Source organism: Sorex fumeus, unplaced genomic scaffold (genome assembly GCF_029834395.1).
Source record: "Sorex fumeus unplaced genomic scaffold, SorFum_2.1 ptg000047l, whole genome shotgun sequence".
Taxonomy (NCBI): domain Eukaryota; kingdom Metazoa; phylum Chordata; class Mammalia; order Eulipotyphla; family Soricidae; genus Sorex; species Sorex fumeus.
In genome coordinates this window covers 38,765,777-38,791,968 of record NW_026606104.1, presented here as the reverse complement: position 1 = coordinate 38,791,968, position 26,192 = coordinate 38,765,777, and the positions used below count along the sequence as shown (strand labels likewise).

General features: G+C 56.6%; 1 protein-coding gene across 1 annotated transcript in view; it reads left to right on the top strand.

The window, feature by feature from the left end:
* The window catches only part of HSPG2 (heparan sulfate proteoglycan 2), a 106,668-nt gene that overhangs the window by 8,918 nt on the left and 71,558 nt on the right, over positions 1-26,192 (top strand). The gene's annotated exons all lie outside the window — the stretch shown is intronic.

The window sequence follows — 26,192 nt, the reverse complement described above, 5'->3', positions numbered from 1 at the left end:
CGGGGCTGAGCCCATGCTAGGAAATCAGCTGCCCCCCTGCCCTTTCCCCCAGCTGGGGCCTGGAGGAGCAGAAAGGCGGTTGCCTGTCTCCCATCCAGGGCACAGCTGGGAGTGGAGTACAGAGTCTTGCGTCCTGTCTCCTGGGGTCCAGCCTGTCGGCCACAGAGGGAAGATGTTCTGGGAGGGATAGCCTTATCAGGGCATGCTGCCTGGAGGAGGGTTTATAGCATGCTGCATTTCTGTCGTGTGGGTTTATCCAGTCCCTGCTTCTCTGACTGGGATGTTCTCCTCCAACCCCACTCCCACCTCCATTTCTCCTGACAATCCCCCAGGAAAGGGATTTGTCTTAGCCTGAGGTGGAGGCTGTCGGAAGACCTGGATCCTTCACTCTCCTGTCCCCAAGCTCCCCGTGGAGCTGGTAGGCTTTGCCCTTGGAGTTCAGAGAGTTTTTGCCAAGTGGGTTGTGTTCTGAGCTAGCCCTGGGTCCACTCCAGCACTGGGGGCTTGGATGACTTCAAGGAGGAAATCTAATTCCAGGCTGTGTTGCTTGTTTGTTTGTTTGGGGGCCACACCCCTGCATGCAAAACCTATGCTCCAGCCCTTAGAGTCATCTCTCCCAGGTCCCAGATGTGTCATTTGAATAGAGGAGGAGCCAGAAATTCATCCATCCACCCACCCATGGCCTCCTTGGGTGTATTCATTGCCTGTGTGCTGGGCAGCGTGCAGTCGCCCCTGCATTAGAGCTTTCCTGGGGTCAGGATGGCGCCTCCATCTCCCAGATGAGCTCACAGGGTCCCACCGTCAGGTTCCCAGGGTGGGCGCTGAATCTAGCTCTGCCCACGTCCTGAAGTTCAAACCTCGGTCCTTCTTTCAGAAACCCTGCCTCTCACGGGAGGGTTGCCTCTCACCAACCACAAGCGCCCTGCAGAGCTCCAAGCCCAGACAATAGCAGACTGTCAGGAAGGGAAACGATCAGATTGGCGGGAGCGATCTGGAGAGACTTTCCGGAGGAAGGAGGACTTACAGAGCAAGGAGGACATCCTGGTGGAGGGAGGTATCTGAGACAGAGGCCCAGAAGTCTCCTCATTGTCCCTAGGGCCGCATTGTTGTCAAGTGTGCAGGACGGAAAGCGCTGGCTTGCTGCTGGGGTCCTTAGCACTGGGGAAAGAATGAGAGGAAGTCGCCGTGATAGCCGAGGTGACATCCATCCCAGGCCACGCCCTGTACCTGGTCAGACTAGGAGGTCTGAGGTCAAGGCCTGAGCCTGTATTAGGCTGCCAACCCTTTCCCCTGAGCCTTGTTTTTCCTACACACAAAATGGGCTCCTTTCTTGCTTGTGGGCCATGGGTTGACTCATGTGAAATAGATTAAGCTTTAGGAAAAAATTGCTAGCTTGGGCTGGAGTGACAATATAGGGGGTTTGGCATTTGCCTTGCATGTGCTGGCCAGGGTTCGATCCCTGACATCCCAGATGATCCCCAGAGCACCGCCAGGAGTGATCCCTGGGTGCAGAGCCAGGAGTAAACCCCTGAGCATCACCGGGTGTGGCCCCAAAACCAAAAAAGGAAACTGCTAATTTCTCCTTTGGTGGTAGTTGACCATCTTCTGTTCTCTGGGGCTGGGGTACTAGCCACCATGGGGCAGAGGTAATCTAGAGCCACAGTAATGCCTGTTTCTCTGCTTTCTCCACTGACGCAGCCAGCCCATAGACACTAGGTCCTGGACTCAAGAACTGGAGAGTGGGGGGCTGAAGTGATAGCACAGCAGGTAGGGCATTTGCCTTGCATGCAGCCGAACCCAGGTTCTATTCCCAGCATCCCATATGGTCCCCCGAGCACCGCCAGGAGTAATTCCTGAGTGCGTGAGCCAGGAGTAACCCCTGTGCATCGCCGGGTGTGACCCCCAAAAAAACCTGAAGAGTGGTTCCTGCTGCCTTAGACCTGCACCCCGGGCTCTCTTCTGCCTCGCTCTGAGCCCTAGGGTCTGTTCCTGTTGAGCTGACCTCCAGAAACCAGGCACATGTCTGTTTTGTAAGTGAGCACTAGGCCAGGGGTCGCAAGAGTCCCCTACCCCAGTGCTATCCAGGGCAAATCATTCATTGTCTCTGAGCTTCATGTTTCCACCTGGAAAATGGGCTCATTCTGTCATTCTGGAAACATGTATGGAGTGCCAACTCTTGGTTAGGTACAGGCAGCCCACCTAGGCTGAAGGATTGGACTCAGCAGGGAAGCAGGTAGGGTGATGCTTGGTCAGTGGAGGGCTGGGCCGGCTGCCTTGGGGAACTAAGAGCTTAGAGTTCAGGGCCACAGGCCTCTGGGAAATGTCTGGGGTCTTTGAGACCCACTTTGTTCTCCTAGTGACTGAGGTCAGCTTCCTTTGCAGTTAGCTAGCGGCAAGAGGACTTGGGGAGACAGCTTGCCCTCATGAGACCGGGGAGCAGACCCACAGCACACAGAAGCCGAGATGTGCTCATGGTGTGCAAGATAGCCAGGGCTATGTCTACCGAGTCTGGTTATTTTCATTTCCGAGATACAGAAGCCGCCTGCAAACTTCAGGTATGGGGTGCTGGGACAGGGAGTAGGTTCAGGAATAGGAGCCGTAAGCCCTGAAGTTCCTGCTTTGCAGTTCCCTCCATCTTTCAGAGAGACAATCCAGAAGGGAGGAGACCCATCACCTGAAGCCTAGATTCCACTTGGGGAAATGGGAGGAAAGGGTTAAGTTAGCCTGGTTTCCCACCTGGGGGTGGTGGGGCCTGTGGGTAGGGGTGGGGGGATAGGGACTCAGAGACTGGAATGTGCAGATAAGATCAAAGCTTCCAGGCTGCCTGGGCCCCACCTCCACCTCCGTTTCACCTGAGCAATTGAAGGGAATTCTTGGGGGCTGGAAAGGGTGACTCCCCTCCCCCACCTCCCTTCAGCACTCTCAGAGTCTCCCCCCCCACACACACACCCCTGGAGTCTGCCCCCACATTGACCAGAAGGCCCAGTCTTGTGTTGGCAGCTGCAGGAACCCCCTTTACTGTTCAGTTGCTGGCTTGGGGAGACGCTACCTCTCTGCTATCTCAGTCCTGGGGGGCTGACTGGAACTCAGGTGCCTCTGTGTGACCCCATGGCCATCCATCAGTTAATTGGGCTCCTGTCAATCCTGCAGGCTGTCCATTGGGACAGTACATTGAGCAGGGGACGTGACCCAAGATCCTGTCCTAGCTCTGGCCCTCTGGCTATGTGACCCTATGCTGCTGGGTTAACTACTCTGAGCCTTCTCTGTCAGTTGGGGAATGATCAGATCTTCTTTGCCAGTTTTTTTGTTTATCTTTTTTTCTTTTCTTTTGGGGCCACATGCCCCAGTGCTCCGGGCTTACTCCTTGCTCCTGGCTCTGTGCTCAGATATCACCCCTGGCGGTGCTCCAGGCACCATATGAGATGCTGGGGATTGAACCCTGGTCAGCCACATGCAAGGCCAGTGCCCTACCCACTGCACTGCTGCTCTGCCCCCACTTTTGCCAGGTTTTGATGGAGATCAGAGAGCATGTAAATTTCCGCCAGCCACAACAGGAAGATGACAAATAATAGGAGCTATTATTTGGTGATTTTCTTTTTCCTGTTTCAAGATTGCCCCTGGTATCTGGTCTCTAAGTTAACGTGGTAGGGGGGTGGGGGTGCGGATATTCCTTCCCTCTCCTCCTTTGAGAAAACCCCAAGCCCCAGTGTCCATCCTCCTGCCCAACATTCTTCCCTCCTTGCCTTCCTAATGCGGGAGGGGAGCCCAGAGCAGCTGGCGTGAATGCAGAGGCTCAGAGCCTCTCTCTCTAGGTTCCGGTGCTGCCGTAGGGGCACCCACTGGGGCTCCTGGGGGCCAAGGCACACCCTACGTGACTGGGACGGTGGTCCCCGAATGCCCCAGCTGGGACGGAACCTGAAGTTGTCTATGGGGCTGGAGGGGAAAGGGGCCCAAGCATGGCCCAAGCAGGACTCCTGCCTTGACTGCCTGGCTCTGCCCCAGTTAATGATTGCTCTGGGCAGAGCTGGAGAGTAGGGGTGTGGGGATGACCCTCCTGCCCCTCAGCCTCTGGTTGCACCCGAGGTATGCCGGCACCTGGCTGGGTGTTCCCCACTTTAATGCATTAGCCCTACTCGGGGATTGGGGGGTGCTCGGGGAGCAGGAAATAGTGCCTTGACGTCCCAGCTTGGCTTGGCGGGGAGTCTGTGCTCTTTGGTGCTGGAACCGACACTTAGCTGTGACATGTGAGCTGCCTGGAACTCGGCCCCTGGAGCCTGAGGCCTCCCACGCCACACTCCAGGTGAGTCCGTGGCTTCTAGTCCTGGGAGCCCCAAGCGCCAGCCCGCTAGAGAACGTGCGGCAACAGCTTGGCCTTCGGGACACCTGGGCTTGGCTTCTAACCCAAGTCCTGTGGCTTTGGGGCTTTGTGAGCAAGTCGACTAACTCACCTTTCCTCATCCGAAAGCTCAGGAAGATGAATCCCTGCTCTGAGGGGATCTGCAGGCCAAGGTGTGGGCAGCGTGTCTCTCATGATTAATACTCCGGGCATGGTAGTAAATTTGTGTTCATAGGGGAAAGTGAAAGTTGAATCCTGGTCTTGGGAAAGCGGGAGCTGTGGCTGTGGCATGAGCTGGGGAAGAAGAAACAGGTCTGGGGAGATCTAGGAAGCCGAGCAAGAGGGCAGCTCAGCGGGGCCAAGAAGGACGGTGGAAAGGAGCTGTTACGTCTCTCTCGTCCACCCGGGCACACCTCAGACCTCTCTGCCCTGCTCCTCCCCTGGGCTGGGTCCTGGGACCGGTGCCCGCCTGGAGTGGGGGAGGAGAGAATTATTTATTTTTATAGCATTAGGGCATTTTCCCCACTGGCAGCTGCTATTTTGAGCACCCTGGAGAGCAGCGCCTATGGTTAAATTAGGTAATGTTGCTCCCGGAGGAATGCAAGAAGCCGCAGCAGCGGCGGCCGGCCGGCCGGGCTGCAGCAAGAGGCGAGCACAGCCGCTTGCTCCATATACAATTAGTGCAGCTGGAAAAGAGCAGCGCTGGCCGCTTTATAAGGCGATGCGAGCGAGGCCTCCCTGGAGGAGAGGAAGTGAGGGCCCCAGGGCTCTCTGGGGGGAGCCTGGAACCGGGCCCACAGTCTGGCTGACCCAGTGTGGATGGCCGTGGGGCCCTGGCTCTGGCTGCCAGTGAGGAGGGTGGGGCTTGAGGTGGGTGTGATTATGGCAAGGATAGATCTGCAATCCTGCTTCTGCCTCTTTCTAGACAACCGTGCTTGGGCCAGGCGCCCAGCCTCACCAGCGCTCAGTGTTAAGAGCAGAGTAATAGCAGTTTCACCCTCCCGGGCATCAGTATGCAGTTTTGTTCATTTGTTTTGAGGCCACCCCCCCCCCCCGCCAGTGTTTGAGGCTTACTCCTGGCTCTGTGCTCAGGGGCTCCTAGCGGGGCTCTGGGGGACCATATAGGGTGCTGGAGATCAAACCCAGCTCAATCATATGCGAGGCACACACCCTACCCGCTGTAATATCGCTTCCGCCCCAATCACATTCACTTCTGATTGAGTCCACGCACCCTTTGGATCCAGATGGGGGTCTTCCCCCAAATCATCTCATATACCTTGCTCTTGGAGAGAAATGGGAGCAGGAGAGGGTTTCTCCATCAATATCTCTTGTGGTCCAGACCGTGGCCACAGTCTGGCAGGTCATGGGGAGGTAGAGTCAGAGCAGGGGCCCGGATTAGTTCCAGTCACCTTTTCTGTCTGCCCCCGTAACACTTGGGATGAACCAGTCTAGCATCCAGTGTTGGAGAAACACCTGTTACAAGTGAATCCCTGGGGGAAAATGCTAACTAGCCCCCAATTGCAGGGCCTTCGTTATATAATTGATCTTGTCCCTCTTGCTAAATCCACATGGAGTTTTTTTTGGGGACACAACAGGCGGTTCTCAGGAACTACTCCTGGCAGTATGCTCAGGGGAACATATGTTACATGCAAGGCCTTAGCAGCAGGCTCAGGGGAACATATGCTACCTGCAAGACCTTACCCCCTGTACCGACTCTCTGTCCCTCACATGCAAGTGTTGATTCCCTGCAGACAGAACTTAACTAATCAGAGTGCATGACTGACTGTGAGTCTTACCAATACCATGAGAGTTGATTAATATGTGTTTTTTTTAACTTTTTTTTCATTTTTTATAATTTTATTTGCTCGAGCGGGCCCAGTAACGTCTCCATTGGAGACTTTGTTGTTACTGTGTCTGGCATATCGAATACTCTCGGTAGCTTGCCGGGCTCTCCGAGAGGGGCGGAGGAATCGAACTCGGGTCGGCCATGTTGGCCGCTTGTAAGGCGAACGCCCTACCCGCTGTGCTATCGCTCCAGCACAGCGGGTAGGGCGTTCACCTTACACGCGGCCAACATGGCCGACCCGAGTTCGATTCCTCCGCCCCTCTCGGAGAGCCCGGCAAGCTACCGAGAGTATTCGATATGCCAGACACAGTAACAACAAAGTCTCCAATGGAGACGTTACTGGGCCCGCTCGAGCAAATCGACGATCAACGGGAGGGCCTTTACCTTTACCTTAATTTTATTTATTGAATCACCGCGAGAGCAGTTACAAAGCTTTTGGGTCTAAGTCTCGGTCATATAATGAAACACCCGTCCCTCCACCAGTGCCCATTCTCCACCACCAAAAACCCCAGTATATCCCCATCCCACACCTTCCCCCTACCTGTGGGGCAGATGATTTCCACATTACTCTCTCTCTACTTTGATTACATTCAATATTTTGACACGAGACCCACCATTGATTAATATGTGTTTTGTAGTGTGTGCTCTTACAATAACGTAAGCTAGAGGAAAGAAAATATTGCTGAAAAAAATCATAAGGAAATGAGGGCCCCATTTACTGTGCTGGGCTGTATTTATCAAAACTATGAGTTTGCATCATCTATTTGATAAGACAGTTTTTGACCAATAAGTGATAAGGATAAGTGAACCCACACAGTTCAAAGCTGTAGTGTTCGATGGTCAATGGTATAGAAGAAGTTGGGGCCAGAGAGATCGTACAGCAGGTAAGGCACTTGCATGCCGCTGACTGGGATTTGGTCCCAGCATCTCATATGGTCCCCTGAGCACCCTCAGGAGTGATCCCTGAGTGCAGAGCCAGGAGTAACCCCTGAGCATTGCTGGGTGTGGCCCAAAACTCAATAAATAAATATATGAGTCGAGCCCTAATGCTGTGCATGTTAAGCTTCTGTAGTGCTCTATCTCCACGAAACTTGGTTTGGCGGAAAGGCACTAACTAAAACAACAGCAGAAAGCACCAGCCTGGGGCTGGAACAATAGCACAGCAGGTGGGACGCTTGTTGCTGACCTGGGTTCAATTCCCACACCCACTAAGTGTGTGAGCACTGCCAGGAGTGACCCCCGAGTGCAGAGTCAAGAGCAAGCAAGCCCTGGGCACCACACCGACAGGGTGCGGCCTCAAAAACAAACAAAAAAGAAAAAACACCAGCCTGGTGTGTCTCCCCAGGTAACTTGGAATCCAGTGGGAGAGGCTTTTACCCAAATGGCTATAATTAAGACCACGTCCCGACTGCTCTCGGAGGTAGAAATTAAGTCTTACAGAGGTGTGGATGGGCAGAGAAAGATGTCTTTGTGGGAATTCTGGGAAATTTGCAGCCTAGAAGGGGTAGTTGAGCCAGGGCCGGAGGGATGAATGAATAGATGCCATTGGGAGGCCCAGGAACAGCATTTCAGGAGGAGGGAAGAGCAGACAGAAGGGCCTCAGCGGCGGGACAGTGTGTCCAGTTCTCAGGAGCTTCGGCGACAGGCGTGGGGTCTGGGTGATGAGGTGGGGGAAGCCAAGCCCAGCTTTCTTGACCAATACTTGGCTTCTCCACCAGCTGGGATTATGCCATCATCATCCTGCCCTTTCTTCATGTCGAGAAATCAAAGACTTTTATAAATGGCCCGACTGCGCTTCTGGCCAGCCTGTGATAACTGGGACAGCTGACAGAATTCAGGCCAAGAGCAAGAGACTTGATGTCTTGATTTACGGGACAGCCTTATCGGGCACACATGTATGAGTTCCGTTAGCCTGTTGCAGTATTGACAATAGCCTGGGTGGGGAGCCCAGCCGAGGAGCCCGGCCGTGGGTTCTGGTTGGCCTCTGCTGTTGAACTGCTTCGGAGAGCCAGCCGTGGGCCTCAGTTTCCTCTGTGTAGAATGGAGACACTATTCGATGTTTATTTGGGGAGGGACGTGGGGCTCCACCTGATGGTGCTCAGGGACTAGTCCTGGCTCGGTGCTTAGGGATCACTCCTGGTGATGCTGGGGGACCTTCTGTGATGCCAGGGACAAATTGGGCTCAGTGGAAAGCAAGGCCGGTACCTTCAGCCTTGTACTAGCTCTCTGCCCACAGGGGGGTCTATTTAAATTTGGTTTCATTAAATACAATGTAAAGTGTTATAGTTTCAGTTTGGGGGCTGAAGGGAGAGAGGGCATCTGCCTTGCATGCAGCTGACCTGGGTTCTATCCACTGCATCCCATATAGACCCCCAGCACTGCCAAGGGTGATTCCTGAGTGCAGAGCCAGGAGAAACCCCTGAGCATCACTGGGTGTGACCCAAAAATGCCCCCCCCCCCAAAAAAAAAGGTTTGGTTTCTTGGTGGCATAAACCACATTTCAAATGCTCTGTAAGATAAGGGAGACGATTCAAAGGGCTGGCTGGCGCTCATGCTTTTGCATGCAGGGGGCTGGAGTTTGATCCCTGACACTTCATGGTCTATCCTCTCCCCAGCACCACTCTGGGTACGAAAGACCCTATGGAGCGTGGCCCCGAAGACAAAATAAAAGGGGAATTGTCATAAATTGGTTCCAGTGAGATCATTGGTTCCCAGTACTATGGAAATGATCTCAAGTGATCAGTGGGCATGAGTGAGTCATGGTTGTTTTCTTGGTGAGGGGGGGGTCTGCCCTGTCTTGTCCCCAGTTCCCGGCAGAGGTGTCGGCTGCCTTTGCCCCAGGGCCCCTCCAAGCTAGGCAGAGATGATGGTTTGTTGTGACGGGGGCCGTGGGCAGCCTGCCCGCTCTAACGCACCCGTATCTGGGTGCCAGGCATGCTGTTTGCACTTGGCTGGGCCTCCAGGTCTGGCCCGGTGCCCAGGAGGGCAGGCCGGCTTTGGCGCCCCTGGTTACAAAGGACAGCGTGGGCCTCTGCCTGGTCAGAGTACCCGCGCTCTTCCTGGCCTGGGCCTTGGGTGTGTCTCCCGCTGGGGGCTGCAGGGTGGGACAGATTCCCAGCCCTGGTTGGACCCTGGGGACTGAGTGGGGACAAGGCTCAGGCAGGACGCAAATGTCTGGGGACCAGGGAGGCAGTCACCTGGAGCAGTTCGGTTTGGTAGGGCTGGCCTGTAGCGTCCACAGCCATGAGGGAGGAGCACTGGGCCCAAGCTTCCACGGTGCTGTCATTTTGGAGGTTCTGCCTCTCCCCTCTCCTGCTTTGGGCCTCTGCTTCCAACAAGACCGGAGGTGGACAGAGCCAGCATCACTGGTCCAGGACCATGGATGAGGTCCAGGCCCAGCTGGCAGATGTGAGATTTCAACCACACAAACCCCTAGACCGCCCCCCCCCCCCACCCCCGTCCTCTTGGAGCCCTACACCATTGCTTATCTGAAGAACGGGAGGAAGTTAGGCCTGGCCCACAAGAGAGAATCAGCCCCCTCTGCTTCCAGGATGACACTCGTGTCCTGGGCTGTTACCCCACACTCCCTGTGCTCTTCTTCCTGCTTGCATGTTCTTCTGTCACTTCTCTGCTCTGTGTCACCATCCTTCCTTCATGACTTTGAAACCACACCCCATGCAGTTGCTCCCGCCCCTTTTCAGTCCCCTTGCCACAGAATCAACCCACCTTTATGGTCCGTCTGGTCACGTACCAGCTTCACAAAGGCGGGGTATGTTCAGAGGACCTGCCCGGCGGCCATTCCTGGTTACTGGCCCTTCTCCTTGCCCAACCCTTGTCAAACCCCAAACCACTGTGGGCCACTGTGTGTTGGCACCTTGCTCAGTGCCAGGCCCTCTGCCTCATGGCACAGGCCCGTGAATCTCACAGGGAAACCCTTGTCACTTGCATGCCAGAGACACAGACCGGGCAGTGCTCAGTGACCAGCTTTGCTGGCACAGCCCAAGCTGGGCTTCCGCGCTGGGTTTGGCTCAGCAGAGCGCATTTTGTACCTCCTTCCAGGTCGGGTTAAGGCTCAGGGTTTCCTTCATGCAAGTGACGGAATGGATCGGAGTTGAGGTGGCTCTCACCCAGCGCTCTCCTCTCCTCCCGACCCGTCAGTGGTGACTGCTTCTCCTGGCTGCAGGGTGGGGACGCAGGGGGGATCCCGTGCCCCGCCATCCCTGGGCTGTCCCGGACTTTCTGGGGCCAGGCAGACAGGATGTTCACGGAGGCAGCGGGCATTCCAGGGCCGAGGTGGCGGGCAACAGGAGCCTTGCCATTTCCGGTAACCTGAGTTCCCAGGAGGTGGGGCCCTCCCTGCCAAGGACACACACCCTGGCCAGCCCTTCCTGCCATTGCGTCAGCTGTGCCTGCCTGCAAGCCTGCCTGTCTAGGACTTAGGCTGGACCTGAGGGACCAGCGCTAGGCCCAGAGGTCGAATGTGGGCTGTTGATTTACTACCAACAAAGACCCAGCTGAATGACATTCTTGTCAGAGTGGCCCTGGGCCCTCTAGCCTTGGGTAGGGGTTCCTGGTCACGGAGGATTGGCTCTGTGGCAGGTGAAGGAGCCTGTGTTAGAGATGAGAGAGCCTGGTCCTGGGTGTGGCCGCCAACCGGCAGGGTGCTGGGAGGCCCTGATCGCCACCCTCAGGGTCTCCCCATGACTCTAAGCAGGCTGGTGGCCACTCTAAGTGGCTTAGCCATGAGAGGTGGCATTACTTGATGCTGTCATGCAGGAAGTGGGAGTCACAGATGGGATTTGAACTCGGCCTTCATCACAGCCCGCGCTGGTGTCTTTTATTTATTTGGGGGCTGCACCCAGCAGCGGTGCTCAGGGCTTACTCCTGGCTCTGTGCTCAGGGAAAACTCCTGGCAGGCTCGGTGGGGGAAACCATCTGGGGTGCTGGGGATCACATCTGGGCTGGCCGTGTGCAAGGCAAGTGCCCTACCCGTTGTACTATCACTCCGACTTCTAAAATGTAATTTGCAATAGCAGTCTAACTAACCCCCAATCCATGAACGTGATCTGAACGGCTACACATCCACACGAGCTCTCCCAGGCTGCCTCTGGGACTGGACGTGACCTGGGACTCCTTTGTTAAACTGCTTTTCCATGTCTGCTTCGGAAAACATGGTCAGTTGTAATTATAGGTACGTGCGGCTTTCGAGGATAGAGGGCTGTGTGAGCTGCAGCCGAACAGAAAGGTTTGGCACGGAGCTGGGGGTGGGGCTGAGGGGGCCGCGGGGGCTCAGTGGGGCCAGGGAGACTTGAGTTCACAGCCTCCAGCGGGCTCCCTCAAGGGCCTGCGTCCAGGCCAGTTGCCAGCAAAACCACAAGACCTCTCCTCGGACCGTCCTGCCCTGCCCTGCCCCTGCGCCACGGGGTCTCTGGGGCAGCCCGAGCTCCGGGCATGGTCAGCCCACAGCCCTTTGCTCCAGCTCCTCCACTTCACCCCCGACTTCTCGGGGAACTGGGTAAAGGGCTGTGGGTGGGGCCAGGAGGCCTGTGTCCTTGCCAGGACCCGGCCGGCCCAGGCACCCGGGGATGTGAGCCCAGGGCAGCAGGAGGACCCAGATGACCCCAGGCAGCCTGCTCGCACCCTCTTGCAGGGGGCCCAGGGCCCGGAAGCTGTCAGCAGGGAAGGGTGACACAGAGGGGCCAGAGCCACTCCCCAGCCTGCCCTGTGTCCCCTGGCTGCTGCTTCTGTGGAGCACAGAGCTTCTAGCAGCAGCTGCTGTAAAGGTCCCGGCACTGCCCCCAGCGTCCCCCGACTCCCACCCCACCCCCACATACACCTTCTTATCATCCTTCAGAGCCGCTGCCCTTGGGAGGGATCAGGACTCCTATTAGGAAACATTGTCACAGCTTTCAATTCCTTTCATCTCACTAATGATGAAAGAAGTGGAAATTATCGCCCCTTTCTTTTTGTGTTTGGGGGTGGGTCTCACACCCAGCAGTGGTATAATAGACCCTCTGGATGGCCCCTGGGCCTCCCATGTGCAAAAGCCTGGCGTCAGCCCATGGGAACTATCTCTTTTTTTACATGGCAGACAGAACAGATTCAGAGATACCAAGTGACTTGCTTGAAGTCACACACTGCTTTGTGGCTGACAGAGAGAGAGAGAGAGAGAGAGAGAGAGAGAGAGAGAGAGAGAGAGAGAGAGGAGAGAGAGAGTTTCCAGCTCTCAACTCCCCCCCACTGCCTGCCTGCTCCTGTACATGCATGTCCGTGTGTGTGGGACCACAGGTGCTGGGGGGGGGTGGGCAGGGGGAGAGAGGCCCTGGTTTGACTTGGCCACTTGGCCAAGCTGAGTCACTTTAGGACAAGGCCCTCAAACAAGTTCCTTAAGCCATCTGGATTGGAACTCCCATTTCCATGCAGGTTGGTATCTATCTTTTTGTTGATTGTAATCATGGGGCAAATTAAGAGAGATAATCAGTGTAAAGAACTTCGCCGAAGGTTTGGCACGGTGTCAGTGCTCCAGAGGAGAGCTCACAGACTGGGTGTCAGAGAGGGCTCTGCTTGTGCGCCCGGCACCGTGGGCGGCTCTGCAGGAGGTGCAGACACATTCCATCAAGATTTGTATCAGTCAGTGAATATTGATTTGTTTGGCACCTACAGGGTGCCAGGACAGGAGCAGTGACAGTGCACGAAGCCCAGTCCCTGCCTGCGTTCTCGCGGAGAACTGCCTTCAGCTCTCAGGTGCCTTGTAGCACTTTTACACACACTGCTATTATCTACTTTTTATGTTATTATCATGATATTATTTTGTTTTTGGGCCACACCTGACAGTGCTCAGGACTTACTCCTGGCTCTGCACTCAGGGATCACTCTGGATGGAATTTGGGTGACCCTGCGGTAATTGACCTGATTCCAGCCTGTGTAAGGCAAGCACCCTAACCCGCTAAGCCCCCTAACCACTCCAGCCCCATTGATTATCCACGTTTGCAGAGAAGAAAACAGACTCAGAGAACAGAGGGAGAGCAGGCACCGGAACCTAATTCTTCTGAGGCTCTTTAGCAGTGCCGCCCATCAGGGTAGACGTGACCCTGAGGGCCTCCAGGAGGAGGTGGCACTTAGGATCCCCTTCGCCAGCCGATCCCTCCAGGCCTGGCCAGAGAAGCACAGCCCCCAACCGTCTGAGCAGCAACAATTTCAGGAAGGTCTTGCAGAGGTCAAGGCCTCTTGGACCTTAGGGACCCCAGAGCCCCAGCCAGGGCTTTAAATACTCCTCCAGCCCAGAATAGCCCCCATTGTCTCTGCCTGCAGCTGGGAGACCCAGGAGGGCCTGGAGGGAGCCCGATCCTGGAGCTGGGAGCAGGAGTGCTCGAGCACTTCCCTATATGGAGCGAGTGGCTTCTGCGGAGCCTTTCCCACTTGGCTCCCACAGAGAGGCCCGCCTTGTGGGAAGGGTGGAGCTGCCGCCACCCGCCAGGGCCTGGAGCTCTGCGTGCAGCGCAGCGAGGGGGGAGGCAAGGAGGGAGGGATTCCCAGAGGGCCCCGGGCCCCAGTGAAGGTACTCATTTGTAGGCCAGGGCTGTGTGCGTGCCTCTGGGCCCCACCCCGTTTGCCCATGGGCGGGCCCAGCCGGGCTTCCTGGCACCCTCACGCTCTCCTGCTATTTTGGGCACTGTGTTCAGACCTGGGGAGAGATGGGTAATCCTGCCTGGACCGAGGATGCTGGGGGTGCTGCCGAGGCGGCCCTCCTAACTCCCAGATCACAGCAGCCTTTGTCCCCGACTTCAGCCTCGAAGGGCCGTGGACTCTGGGTACCCTGACGCTACCGACTAGGGCAAGGCAGGCACCCGCAGAGCCCCTCCGTCCGGACACGGCTGCCCTCCGTGTCAGGAGAGGCTGTGCTTCGTCCAAGCAACGGATTTGTTTTTATCTCCTGGGACCCACACCCCAGGGGCTGCTCAGATTTCCCCCTTCCCATTGGCTACTGGAAAGCTCTGAGCATGAGTATGAGCTGCCGGACACGCAGCTCGGTCGGCACGTCGGGCTTCTGACCACGCGCCCGATGCTCCGGGCTGGCCCGTCTGCCCGGGGCGCGTTTGCTGGGTTCGCTCTGTTGACCTTCTCTTGCTGTGATGTGTTGTTCCTCCTGATGAGCTGCTCTGAGTCTTTCTGCCACAGGGTGTCGGGGAGATAAAAATAAGGGACGATGCTGTGGTGATAACAGCCCCTCTCTGCCAGGCGGCTCCTCCAGTTCTGAAGTCTGCCCTTTAGAACTTGGTTCTGACTTTGTAATTTCCTGTGCCGCCTAGACTCGGCATCTTGGTGTGAAGAAAGGGTTCCAAGGTGAGCCAGTTTGGGAAACTGGCTGGGCGGCCAACCCCATCCCGGTGGGGGAGGCTCCGGGCCCAGCTTGGCTTTGTTTAACGAGCCTTCCCAGATGTGTCTGTCGGCTTGGACCCTGGACCCTCGCCAGCACCTCTTCCTGTCCAGCTCCTGTGCCTGCCTGGGATGGACGTTGGCCTGAGGAAAGGGGTCGGGGCACTCCAAAAGGAAGGGCCCTCCCCGCCTTGTATTTCCAGCGCTGTGGCCTGCAGCCTGCCTTCAGCTGTGGGCAGGGGCCTTCTGCCCCCTCTTCCCCTCCAGGAAGCTGAGGAGGAAGCCCCTGGGGGCAGGGGGAGCTGGCCTCCTGGGCTGCAGCTGCGGGACTGGGATGGCCGTTCAGCCTGTTTTTTCCTGTCGCTGATGGCCGCAGGAGCAAGCGAGAGTGGAGTCACCACAGCCAGGGGGTCTGGGTGGTCTGACACAAGGCTTTCTGGCCCCTGCCCGCCTCTGAGCGCGGCCCACTCCCTGGAATGTAGTGTGGGAGAGGGCAGGTCTCTCCTCAGTGACTCTGGGCTGGGCTCCACACTGTCCCCCCTTGCCCCCCCCCCAGCCCCATTCTCTGCCCTGAGAGATGTATCTGGCTGAAAACCCAGGTGACTGGTGCTGGGCTCAGGGCATACTGAAGCGTGAGTGTGATTGGTTTGTTCTGTTTGGGGGGGCCACACCTGTCTGTGCTCAAAGCTTCCTCAGAGCTCTCAGGGATCATTCCTGGAGGTTCTCTGGGAGACCGTAAGCTGTGCCAGGGATCAAACCCAGGTCGGCCACATACAAAGGCAAGTTCCTTAACCCGTGTACTACCTCTCTGACACCCATAGCTGCGAGACTGGATCCAGAGCTCTGGGTTCAACTCGTGGCACTCTCAGCTCTGGCTACCAGCAAGGCACCTGCACCTCCATCTGCTCTCCTGTAAACCTCATTCATTTGCTCAACAAATACTTTGGGGCCGTGGTATAGTGGGTAGGGCTTTTGCCTTGCATGTGTCTCACCTGGCTTTGAACCCTGGCACACCTATGGTCCCCCAAGCCTACCAGAGGGGCTTGATTGATTATACTTGATTCCTTAGTATAGAACTAGCCAGGAGTAAGCCGTAAGCCCTGAGCACTGCTGGGTGTGAACCAAACAACAACAACAACAACAAAATACGATTGACCATCTACTGTGTACCAGATCCTGAGGGTACAGCAGGGAGCAGAATGGTCATGGGCCCAGTCTTTGCAGAGCTGATTTTGGAGTTGGGAAGAAAGGTGGTTAGAGCCCAACGGGGCAGAGTGGATAGAAGTAATGAGATGCTTTGAGACAGGCAATGGAAGTGGCAGAGTTAGTTCTGATGGATCCTTGGCACAGGCTGTGGTCAGAGGCAGAAGAGAAACTGGAGGAATAAAAGATGTGAGCATAGCTGGGGATGGCCTCCCAGGCTGGACTCAGCATGTGTAAAGGTCCTGAGGTGCAAAGGGACTGAGTCTCTAAGGGCCATGAACAAGCTGAGTATGGCAGGGAGTGAGGAACACAGACAGAGACTGGAGAGGTGTGAGACATGCATGAGTGGAAGTGGAGCCTGCAGGACCTGGTGGGTTAGAACCAGGGTTCTGCTAGCCCTCTGGGGAGTTGAGAGCAGTGAAGGAGATGTCTAACTCCGCAGGGCTGGGTATCGGCTACCACCGTTAGTGATATGTCACTTCGGTAGGACTTCGTGGACCAACCCCCCCCCCCCCAACCTACCCCCATCCGCCCATAGGCTGGCACTGTGCTAAGGGCATCAGGCAGGAAATCGGTAGCAAGTGGCCCGGGAGCACCTGGGAACACCCAGCCAGGCGGGTGTGCCCTTGAAGGCCCACGACTCACCCGTGTTCGTGAGCAGCAGAGAAACTGAGAACCCAGCCTGGCTGTGGGCAGGAGACGGGCACATGAAGCTGCAGGAGCTGTGGGCACAGGCAGCGTTGGGTGGATTGTGTTCACCCCTCAGGGACCTGTTTGCCAGGCTGCCTGGCTAGAAACGGTTCCTGCTTCCGCCCGCCCCCACCCCCACCGCTGTGGCCACACCTGGCAGCAGGTGAGACATTTCCCGGTAGCTTCCCTCTTGGACCTGGTGAAGTGGCAGGTCCGTTCTCAGCGCCCCGGGGAGGCCCCTTTTGGAGGCCCCTGTGGGGCAGAGAGTGCAGGAGTGGTGGGGGGCACTAGCATCGGGCCCTATCACCATGACCCAACGCACCAAGGAGCACCGCTCTGCCGGTAAAGAAACCTCCTGGCAGTTAGTTCCCTTTGATCTCCTGACACCTGGCCCTTGGTGTCCACTGTGCCAAGCTTCTTCCTGCTGTTGGCTGTGCCCTTCCTGTCCACTGCACACTCTCTTCTGTTCCTCCATCTCCTTTGAAGTCGCCTCTGGACCCAGGAAATAGTCTGCCCTGGGAAACCTTCCCCTGACTCCTGTCCTGCCAGCTAAGCCAGGGCCCCTTCCTCAGAGCTCTCTCTGCACCTGCCTGGCATCGGAAGGGCCTGAACACACACTTCCCATCCCTCTGGATAAAGGTGCTTCCCTCGGATCCCGGGGCTGGGGGTCTGTCTGCCTCTCCGGAGCCCAGCACACAGCAGGGCCATTTGAATTGAACCTTCAGGGGCAGGGCTCTCTTTTCTGTTTGCTTGTTGGGCGGCCACACCCAGCAGTGCTCGGGGATCACTCCTGGTGAGGCTCTGGAGACCATATGTCGTGTTCGGGGTCACACTGGAATTGGCCACGTACAAGGCAAACGCCTGAATCTCTCTCCTATCTCTCCAGCCCATAGGCTCCTAGATTATCATTTTTTCCTTTACAAAGACAAAAGCTGAGGCCACTCCCGCCGTCCCCCTCCCTGCGCCTGACAGAGGCTAAGACAGCCTGGAATTAGGGTGTCTGGGCAGAGCCCATCCTCTGCTTCCCTCCCATCCCCCCTCCCCGACCACATTACTGAGACTCAGTATAAAGAGCTTTCACTAGGCTGACAGTGGCAGGGTCCTCTGGGTACAACTGTAGCTCCATCCTAGGGACCAGCAAGGGAGGGACCACATCAGGGCCACCTGGAAAAGCCATGTCCAGGGTTCATTTCCACAGGTCTCCCTCAGCTTATCCCCAGCAGCCCCAGGAAGGGCCCTGCCCTCAAACTGTTCTCTCCTTACATTACTGGGAATGAAGCCTGGAAGGTGGATTTTAGGGTTCCTTGTCATTCAGGCCCCTGCTCCCAGAAGGAGGAGGTGTAATGGCCTGTTTTATCAGTGGAAAAAAGAGTTCAGAGACTTTCTAGTGTGTGGTATTGGAAGTCCTCACCTTCTCTTTAAGAAATTTTCTTTCTTCAGGGCTGGAGTGATAGCACAGCGGGTATGGTGTTTACCTTGCATGCAGCCGACCTGGGTTCGAATCTCAGCATCCTATGTGGTCCCCTGAGCACTGCCAGGAGTAATTCCTGAGTGCAGAGCCAGGAGTAACCAAGAAATTTTCTTTCTTCTGTCAAAGGCGCTAATTCTTACTCGAAGACATTGGGCAACTTCATTCTTTCAGTTATTCAGGCTGCTCGGGAGACCTCCGATATTCATGAACACATGGTTCTGTGTTTCTGTTCTGTGTTCTCTGTCAAACCAGATGAAAACCTCCCGGCTCTCCCACCCATGGTGGCTACAGAGGCTGGTGTGGGGCCTCACTCTGTTATGGGGCTCCGGAGTTTGCTAGACGGGAAGAGACCTGGGGGCTTGGCTACATGGGGAGGTGCTGAACAGTAGAGCAATCGCCTCACGCCTCTTGGGTCCTGGGTTCAGTCATCGGCACCACGCATAGACACTCCGTGCTGTGGACCCGCAAACTCTGGCTTCCTGCCTCCTCCCACGCCATGGAAGCAAGGCCCTGCCGGGTCCTTGGGGTCCTCAGCTTGACAGGGGCAGGCCCTGGCTGGAATGCAGCCTTTCCAGCTCCCAGGCCTGTGGGGGAATGCGCATGTGCACACACACACACACACACACACACACACACACATGCACACACAGGCACACGCATACACACATATGCATGCACACACGGACAGGCATACATACACGCACACATGCGCGTGCACACACATGCATACACATACACGCACACATGCACACACACACGCAGACACGTACATGCATGTGCACGCACACGTACACACACGCACGCATGCACACACATGAAGGGGGGCGGAGAGCAGAAGCAGGGTCCTGCTCACAGGGGAAGGAGAGGGCCTGCCTTTAGACTGGATTGCCACGACCATGTGATCTGGGGGGAGGTGGTGGGTGGGCCGGTGACCTCACCTCTGAGCCTCTCTCCTTATCTGTAAAGTGGGGGGTGGGGGGCACAGAGTGTGACTCATGGAGCTGTGAGTTTGCCGGAGATAAGGGTGTCAAGGCCTTATCTCAGCACCTGGAGCTGGAGCCCCATGAGCCTGGCCCTCCTCCTTGTTCGGGGACCATCTCTGGCCAGCATCGGGTGCCCGGGCAGCCCTGGGAGTGTGGGAATCTGGCAGGCATCCCGCGTGGCACGGGCTGCGCAGGCATGCCAGAGGACGCAGCAGCCTCCTCCTTTCCGGCCTGGCGCCCCTCACGGCCTGCCAGGGGATTAAAGGGTTTGCGGCCTTTGTGTCAAGGCACTCGCGCCTGGCAGTTTACACAGCAAAGTGCAGCCCTCACAGATCCGCCTGCCCCCACCATACTAGAGTCCATCCACTGCCCCAGCTCCTGGGCAGGGGAAGGGAGGGCGGGACACCAGGACCCTGTGTGAGAAGGGGCAGGGTTCAGGGGAGTCCACGCATTCTGGGCATGTGTTAGCTGGCAGCCGGGCTCACAGCAGCTGTCTGACTTGGGTCCCTCCCTGGAGGTTGGGGGTGCCTGGGATCTCAGTGCAATGCACGGGGAGGGGTCACCGAGGCCGAATGCATGGCTGGCGTCGCTGGCGCTGGAGCAGGTGGGCAGGCCGGGGCCCAGGGCCTGAGTGCATGTCCCGCCTCCGCCTGGATTTCCATGGGGTGAGCTCACTCCGCCCAGATGCCTGGAGCCTTGCCCTGGGCAGCTGCAGCTACCCTGGGGGACTGTGGGGCTCGGACCTTCCTGCCCAGATGTGGGGGTGGTAGGGTGTTCAGCACTGGGCCTGGGGCCTTGGGGAGGGGGTGGTGGGATGGTTGCCCAAGGCATGTGAGGAATGTCTGGAGAAAACCCCGTCAGGGTCCCCCAGAGCTGCCTAGAGTCAGTCTCAGGGCAGGCAGATAACCGAAGCCTTAGAACAAGCCTAGGGTCACCCCAGCCATGGGCCCACCTGTTCAGCTGAGCTGGACCCCTCCTTCTATCCTGGACTGGGGACTGCCCCCCGCCCCACATGAGTCCCCCTTCTCAGGTATCACCTCCTCATTCTTCTTTTTTTGTTTTGGGGTCACACCCGGCGGTGCTCAGAGCTGACTCCTGGCACTATGCTCAGGGCTCACTCCTGCTGGGGGGGGGAGACCATCTGGGGCCCCCGGGATTGAATCTGGGTGGGCCATATGGAAGGCTAACACCCTCTCCACTGTACTATCTCCCCACCCCACCCCCATTCTTACCCTCCTCTCTACCCTGAGCACCCGTGCTACTAAACCTGAGACTAAGTTAAGCACTTCACGAAAGACCAAGCACCGCTCTGAGCACTGTCCTGATGTTTTTCTGGCCCAACAACACAGACGCCCACTAAAAGTCTCAGGTTTTCCATCTACAAAACGACAAGAACCTGCGCTCACAAGCCCTCCCCTGTCCTTGTGTGGGGGTGTCGTCAGAGCTGAGGCTGGTGATAGGGAGCACATGCCAGCTGTGATGTGGCTCCCTCATAGCGCCTGGAACAGCACCCCGAAACCAAGCACTGAGACCAAACGCTGAGACCCTGTGGTCAGTGGGGGTTAGGGGGCGATGGATGGCCTCTTTCAAGATGACAGTGCTGTTCATAGTCTCCTGTCCTCTCAGGACTGAAGGACCCTGAAGGACCCTGCTGTAAAACCATAGAAACTTCCTTAAAACTTCCTTGACTTCCTTGAAACCTGAGAAACAGCAAAAATGTCCTCTCTTGCATTCCAGAGTTCTTTGGCTCCCTTAATGCCATGAGATTGGAGATGCTGGACCGAGGGCAGCTGCCCACCCAGATTTAGGACTGGGTCTGGCCAGGAGAGGACCTTGGTAGTGTTTGATTCTTAGTGTCCTGTCTGGCTGTCGCTGTCTTTGTTTGACTTTGGTGCCATACCCGCTGTGCTCAGGGATCAAGGAGTCTTGGTTCTGTGCTCAAGGATCAGGATGGCTTGCATGCGTGAGGTTCCAAGTTGGATCCCGGCTCTGCCAGCACGAGTAGGGTGGCCCTAGGGACTGAGCACCACTGCATCCAGGCAATGCTGCGCCATAGCACTGACTCATCTGGCTGGGGGGTCACCGGAACTGCACCCCTGGCTCCCTGAGAATTGCTTGGGGGCAGGGGAAGTGGGCCACAAACCCCTCACCACGGCCTTTAAAACATTACTTATTACTTTTTGGGTCACACCCAGCGATGCTCAGGGATTATTCCTGGCTCTGCACTCAGGAATCACTCCTGGCAATGCTGGGGAACCATATTGGATGCCAGGGATCAAACCCAGTTCGGCCGCGTGCAAGGCAAGTGCCCTAACCGCTTTTCTATCGTTCCAGTGCTCCAACCTCTATTTTTTTTTCATTAGTTTGAAATTTTATTATTTTTTTTTTAGTTTTGGTAATTGGAGCATTTATTGCGTTTATTTCTCAAAACTTTATTGAGGTACTCTGATTTCCAACACTGTTATGATGTTTCATCAACCCAACCCCTTGTATCAGACATCAACATGCTGGACACCCCAATATAAAGTCAGTAAAAGTTACACTGTAAGGGAGCAACAAATGGTCCGAAGCAGCCTAATTGGGGTGTCCATCCACTCACTTCATTTAAAAATCTTTTTTTTTCCGGGTTTTGGTTTTGGGGCCACACCCAGCAGTGCTCAGGGGTATCCTGGCTCTGCACTCAGGAATCATGCCTGGCGGGGGCTCAGGAACCATATGGGATGCCAGGATTGAGGTGGGGGCAGCCACGTATAAGGCAAACAACCTACCTCGTGGATGATTGTTCCAGACCCCCTTTAAAAATCTTTAGCCTGATATCCTGTATCTGTCTCTGTGTTCCGAGTCCTTCCCCACTTCCTGTACCCCTTTCTCATGGTTCCTCACGGTTTCCATCTCCGGGCTGAATTCCTGCCGGCCCCCCTTGGCTTCCTCTGCCCCCACGCTTAGCCAGGAGAGGAGGAGGGTCCAGCCTCTGTCCCGAGTCCTCAAGGTCCTGGGACTTGGACCTGGGCCTGAAGCCCAGCCTCGGGAGCGGTCGCCTTCCAGAAATCCCTCGCTGACCTCATCTCTTACCTTTCTGCCCTACCTACCCCGCACCCCCATTGTCCCCAGCCTGGAAGCAGGGTCAGCCTTAACGTGAGAGTCACTGTCCACTCCTCTACTGTTCAACTCTGCCCAGCCCCCAAGGATCCTGCAGGGGCGGGAAAGCCCCGTCTCTGCTGGGCAACTTCCTCTCTAGCAGGTTTGTCTGCCAGACGCCTCCTCCAGGGCTGCGGTCCATCCGAGTCCTGGGTTCCTCTGGGAGGAAGCCAAGGTCCCTCACTGCCGGAGAGTGCCGAGGGCAGGAACCTGGGCTATAGTTCTGCCTTTGGCCTTGGAGACTGAGGCGCTGTGCGTGGGCCACGGCTGTCTTTTTTATTTTTTCAATAAGGTGGTTCACAATATTTGATTACAGTTAATATTCAAACACTAATTCCACCACCATTACACCTTTCTACCACCAAATTTAGGATGTTTCCATCCCAAGCCCCAATCCCTGTCCCAAAGCACAACCGAAATAACATATTATTTATTGTCTGTTATGGAAAACCGCTGAAAATGCTACAAAAAGTATCCATAGAGAAAACAGTGTGAGGATTGTTCTATTTTGGCAGGGGCCATTAAGACATTCTTTAGAATATCACTGACATGTTGTTAAAGATTGAGTGATGTGAAATTTCTATGTATATATGCATATGATTTGTTGCCTACTATTTGAACCCCATCAAATGTGGTGTGGTATTTAGAGAGAATGGGTAGGGAGTGTCTTATGATGTCCAGGAATACGTTCACTTGTACGTGAGGGTTGGCTTGAGCGTCTGGGGAGTGGCCTGGATCGTGGCAGCCGTTGGGATCTGGAGGTTTTCGGATGCTGGGACTGGGTTTCTTGGGGCGGGAAGGGCTCTCACCTGACCCCCTCTGGGGCGCCCCGAGTGAAACATGTCTTGAGCATGAGCTTTCTGGCCCTGCCCTGTGTTTGGTCTCTCGGCCATCCCGGAGCCTCTGCCCAGGGCCACCTGCCCCTCTTGGTTTTGTTGGGGAACCCAGAGGTCCCGGGTCCCTCCAGGCTTGGGTAGCCGCTCCCCGGTGGTCATGGCCCAGTGACTCCCTGGAAGCGGCTTGTTCACACCTGCTCGGCCACTCCCAGCAGGGCTGATGATGATGGATTCGAGCAAGTGCTGGGAGTGGTGGGGTTCTCAGCACGGTCCCTCCCAGCAGCCTCTGTTCCCAGCCCCCGTGACAGAGGCTCACTCGACGGCAGTGGCAAGAGCTTGGCCTTGGAGGAACGGGGTTCCCATCCCGGCTCTGCCGTCCCACATGGCCCAACTGCCCGATCCCCATGGTCACGGCGGGGCTCTCTGCCGCCTGGGCCTCTGACGGCACCCACTTGGTGCTGTCTTCCTGCCTATGCCGACGCTGGGCCTCCCAGGTCTGACTCCAAGTTTCCTTCTGGGGTCACAGGCTCACGGGCCCCTTGGGGGCCTTCCTGGGAGCCAGCCTCTTTCCGGTCTGGCCTGCCTTCCCTCTGATGTGAAATGCAGCTGGTGGACAGCTTCGATCAGCTGCTTCTCACAACCGGAGCCTCTGCCGTGGTGGCTCTGTCCCTGGCGTGGGCCCAGTGTTACTCCAGGACCTGGGGAGGGGGCAGCAGCAGGAGGACGGGGGAGTGCAGGGGAAGGGAGGGGAGGGGAGGGACTTCTGTGCAGCCTGACACTCAGCAGGCCCACGCCTCCCTTGTCCTTGCCGATGTGCACTCCTGGCATTTGCTTCCAAGAGGAGTCTCGCTTGGTTACCTCTGCCCATCCCAGCCACTCCTCGCATCCCTTTCCCTGGTCTCTGCTCTGGACCTTGCTCACAGCCAGGCTCTTCCCTTTCCCCTCCTGGAAGCAGTCAGGGGTGTGAAGAGCCTCTGGGCCCCACGCATATCTTCCGGTCTGCCTTGTACCAAAGGCGGGCCCCTTCTCTATGGCAGACATCCCTGCCCTGGTCTAGCGTCACACTCCCCTTAGGGACTGTCAGAGTCCACCCCCACCCAGAGGACCCTTGCCCTGGACCCCTAGTGGGAGCAGGCCTCAGAGTCCCCTGGGCATGCACTCTGTCTGGGGAGCAGGAGTTTGTGACTCGGTAGCTCCAAAGAGCGGCTCAGGAATCTAATCTCTCCCCAGTGCCCCGCGGTTCCCTCCTAGATCCTGACTCTCATTGGGAGGGTCACGGCCCAGGCACTCATGGGGAGTCCAGGACTGGGCTGGGCACTCTGGGGTGGGGAGAGAAGGAATCGGAGATGGAGTTAGCCTCTGTTCTAGCCCATGACAGAGGCGTGGGGGAGGGGAAGGAGCCGTGGGTCTAGCTAGCAGAGAAGGAGAGACGGGTTTGGGTAGCAGCGCACCCACAGAGAAGGCTGAGGGTGACCAGCCACACCCCCCCGCAGGGAGCATAGAACTTAGGGAGGGAGATTGCACGTAAGCTTCCTGGGCTGGGGGGAACCTCCAAAAACCAGCTATCATCAGGAAGCAGCAGGATCAAGAGGGATGACGTTTTCGTCCCCATTCCTTCCTTCAGTCACTTCCTAGAACATGAGGTGCTGGAAGGACGAACAAGAATTGAGCGCAGACCCTGCCTTCAAAGGGCTCCCGTGCCTGAGGAGGTCGGGTCCCAGCGTGAGCCCAGGAGGACCCAGAAGCAAGCAGGGGACAGAGGGGGCTGTGAAAGCCAAGAATTAGGGCACGGTCCCCAGGGGGCGCTGAGGGCTCACTCACATACAAGCCATGTGTGCTCTCAGTGCCCAGCTGGGTACCAGGGGTGAGATGTGTACCCCGGGAATCTTCACTTCCCAGGAAATGCCTCTGCGCTGGAGTCTTGTGCAAATAGGGATCCTATAGGATGTTGCCTTTTGTCTACTGCTGGTCATGTGTGCCTGGCAGTGGGGCGTGTGGGCACCAGGAGGCACCAGAATCACCTGCCTGGTGCTGGGGATGGCACTGTGGCACTGGGGCCTCATGCATGATTGGCATGGATGAGCTCTGCCACCTGAGTGGCTCCCGGCTCCTGCCTGGCATCTTGCACTCAGTGGGACCCGTTTGCTGTTTCTCGGCTTGCTCTAGGGATCAGCCGGTCCTGTGTTTGAGGAAGCGAGGTTGGGAGGGTTTGTGGAGGGGGGCTTCAGCGAGCCCAGTGGATAGAGGGGGGAAGCATGGGCCGGCAGACGCACCGTGTGAGAAAAGGCCAGCGCCTGCAGGAGTGTGGACAGCATGATCGGGGATTGGAGCATGGGCGTGGCGTGGCGACCGACTTGCTTTTGCTTTGTATTTTTTCTCGTGGGGCCGAAGGCTGAGCTGGATTTTCACAAACTAAGCCATTTCCTGTCGACCAGACTGGACTCCAGCAGAGGCCAGCAAGGTCCACGGGGCTCGCCTCAGGCCATCTGGGGTGGGATGCACGTGATGGGAACACAGTGAATCTGTGCTCGTTTGGAGACACTAAAGTTCCCTTGGGCTGAGTTCCTTCGCCTCTAACTTGCATTTGTTTTTATTTAGGGCCACACCCTGCAGTGCTCAGGGCTTACTCCTGGCTCTGTGATCAGGGATCACTCCTGGTGGGACTGAGGGGACCCTTGGACCCAAGTCTGCTGCATGCAAGGCAGACCCCTTAATGTTCTGTACTCTCTCTAGGCCCTGTTTGCCTCTAAAGTATTGACTAATGGGGAAGGAGGCACGTGACTGACCTGGGTTCGATCCCCAGCATTCCATACAGTCCCCCAAGCCCACCAAGAGTGATTCCTGAGGGCAGAGCCAGGAGTAATCCCTGAGCACTGCTGAATGTGCCCCCATTTCTATATAGTGTGTATATATATATATATATATATATATATATATATATGAACTAAAACTTCTTGGAAAACTTTTTGTTCTTGTCTGTGGGGGGAGAAGCATTCATTGCCTGCACCCATACTCCAGAAAGGCAGGTGTTGGGCTGGAAACGTGACTTGGGAGGCCATTTGACTTGCGCGTGTAAGGTCCTGGGTGGGTCCCCAGCCCCAGCAGAAACAGCAGCAGAGGAGGATAACTTGGCTTCTGGGACCCTTTTGCTCTGGCTGGTGGGTTGCTGGGCCCAGGCAGCCCTTTTCCAATTCCAACATCAGCCTGAGCCCCCCGTTTGGCCCCATGACACAGCTGCCCTGCACAGATGAGCTGGTCAGGGTGGCCAGAGTATCCGAGCTGGCTCTCCAATAAGGCCAGGATGTGTTTTTGT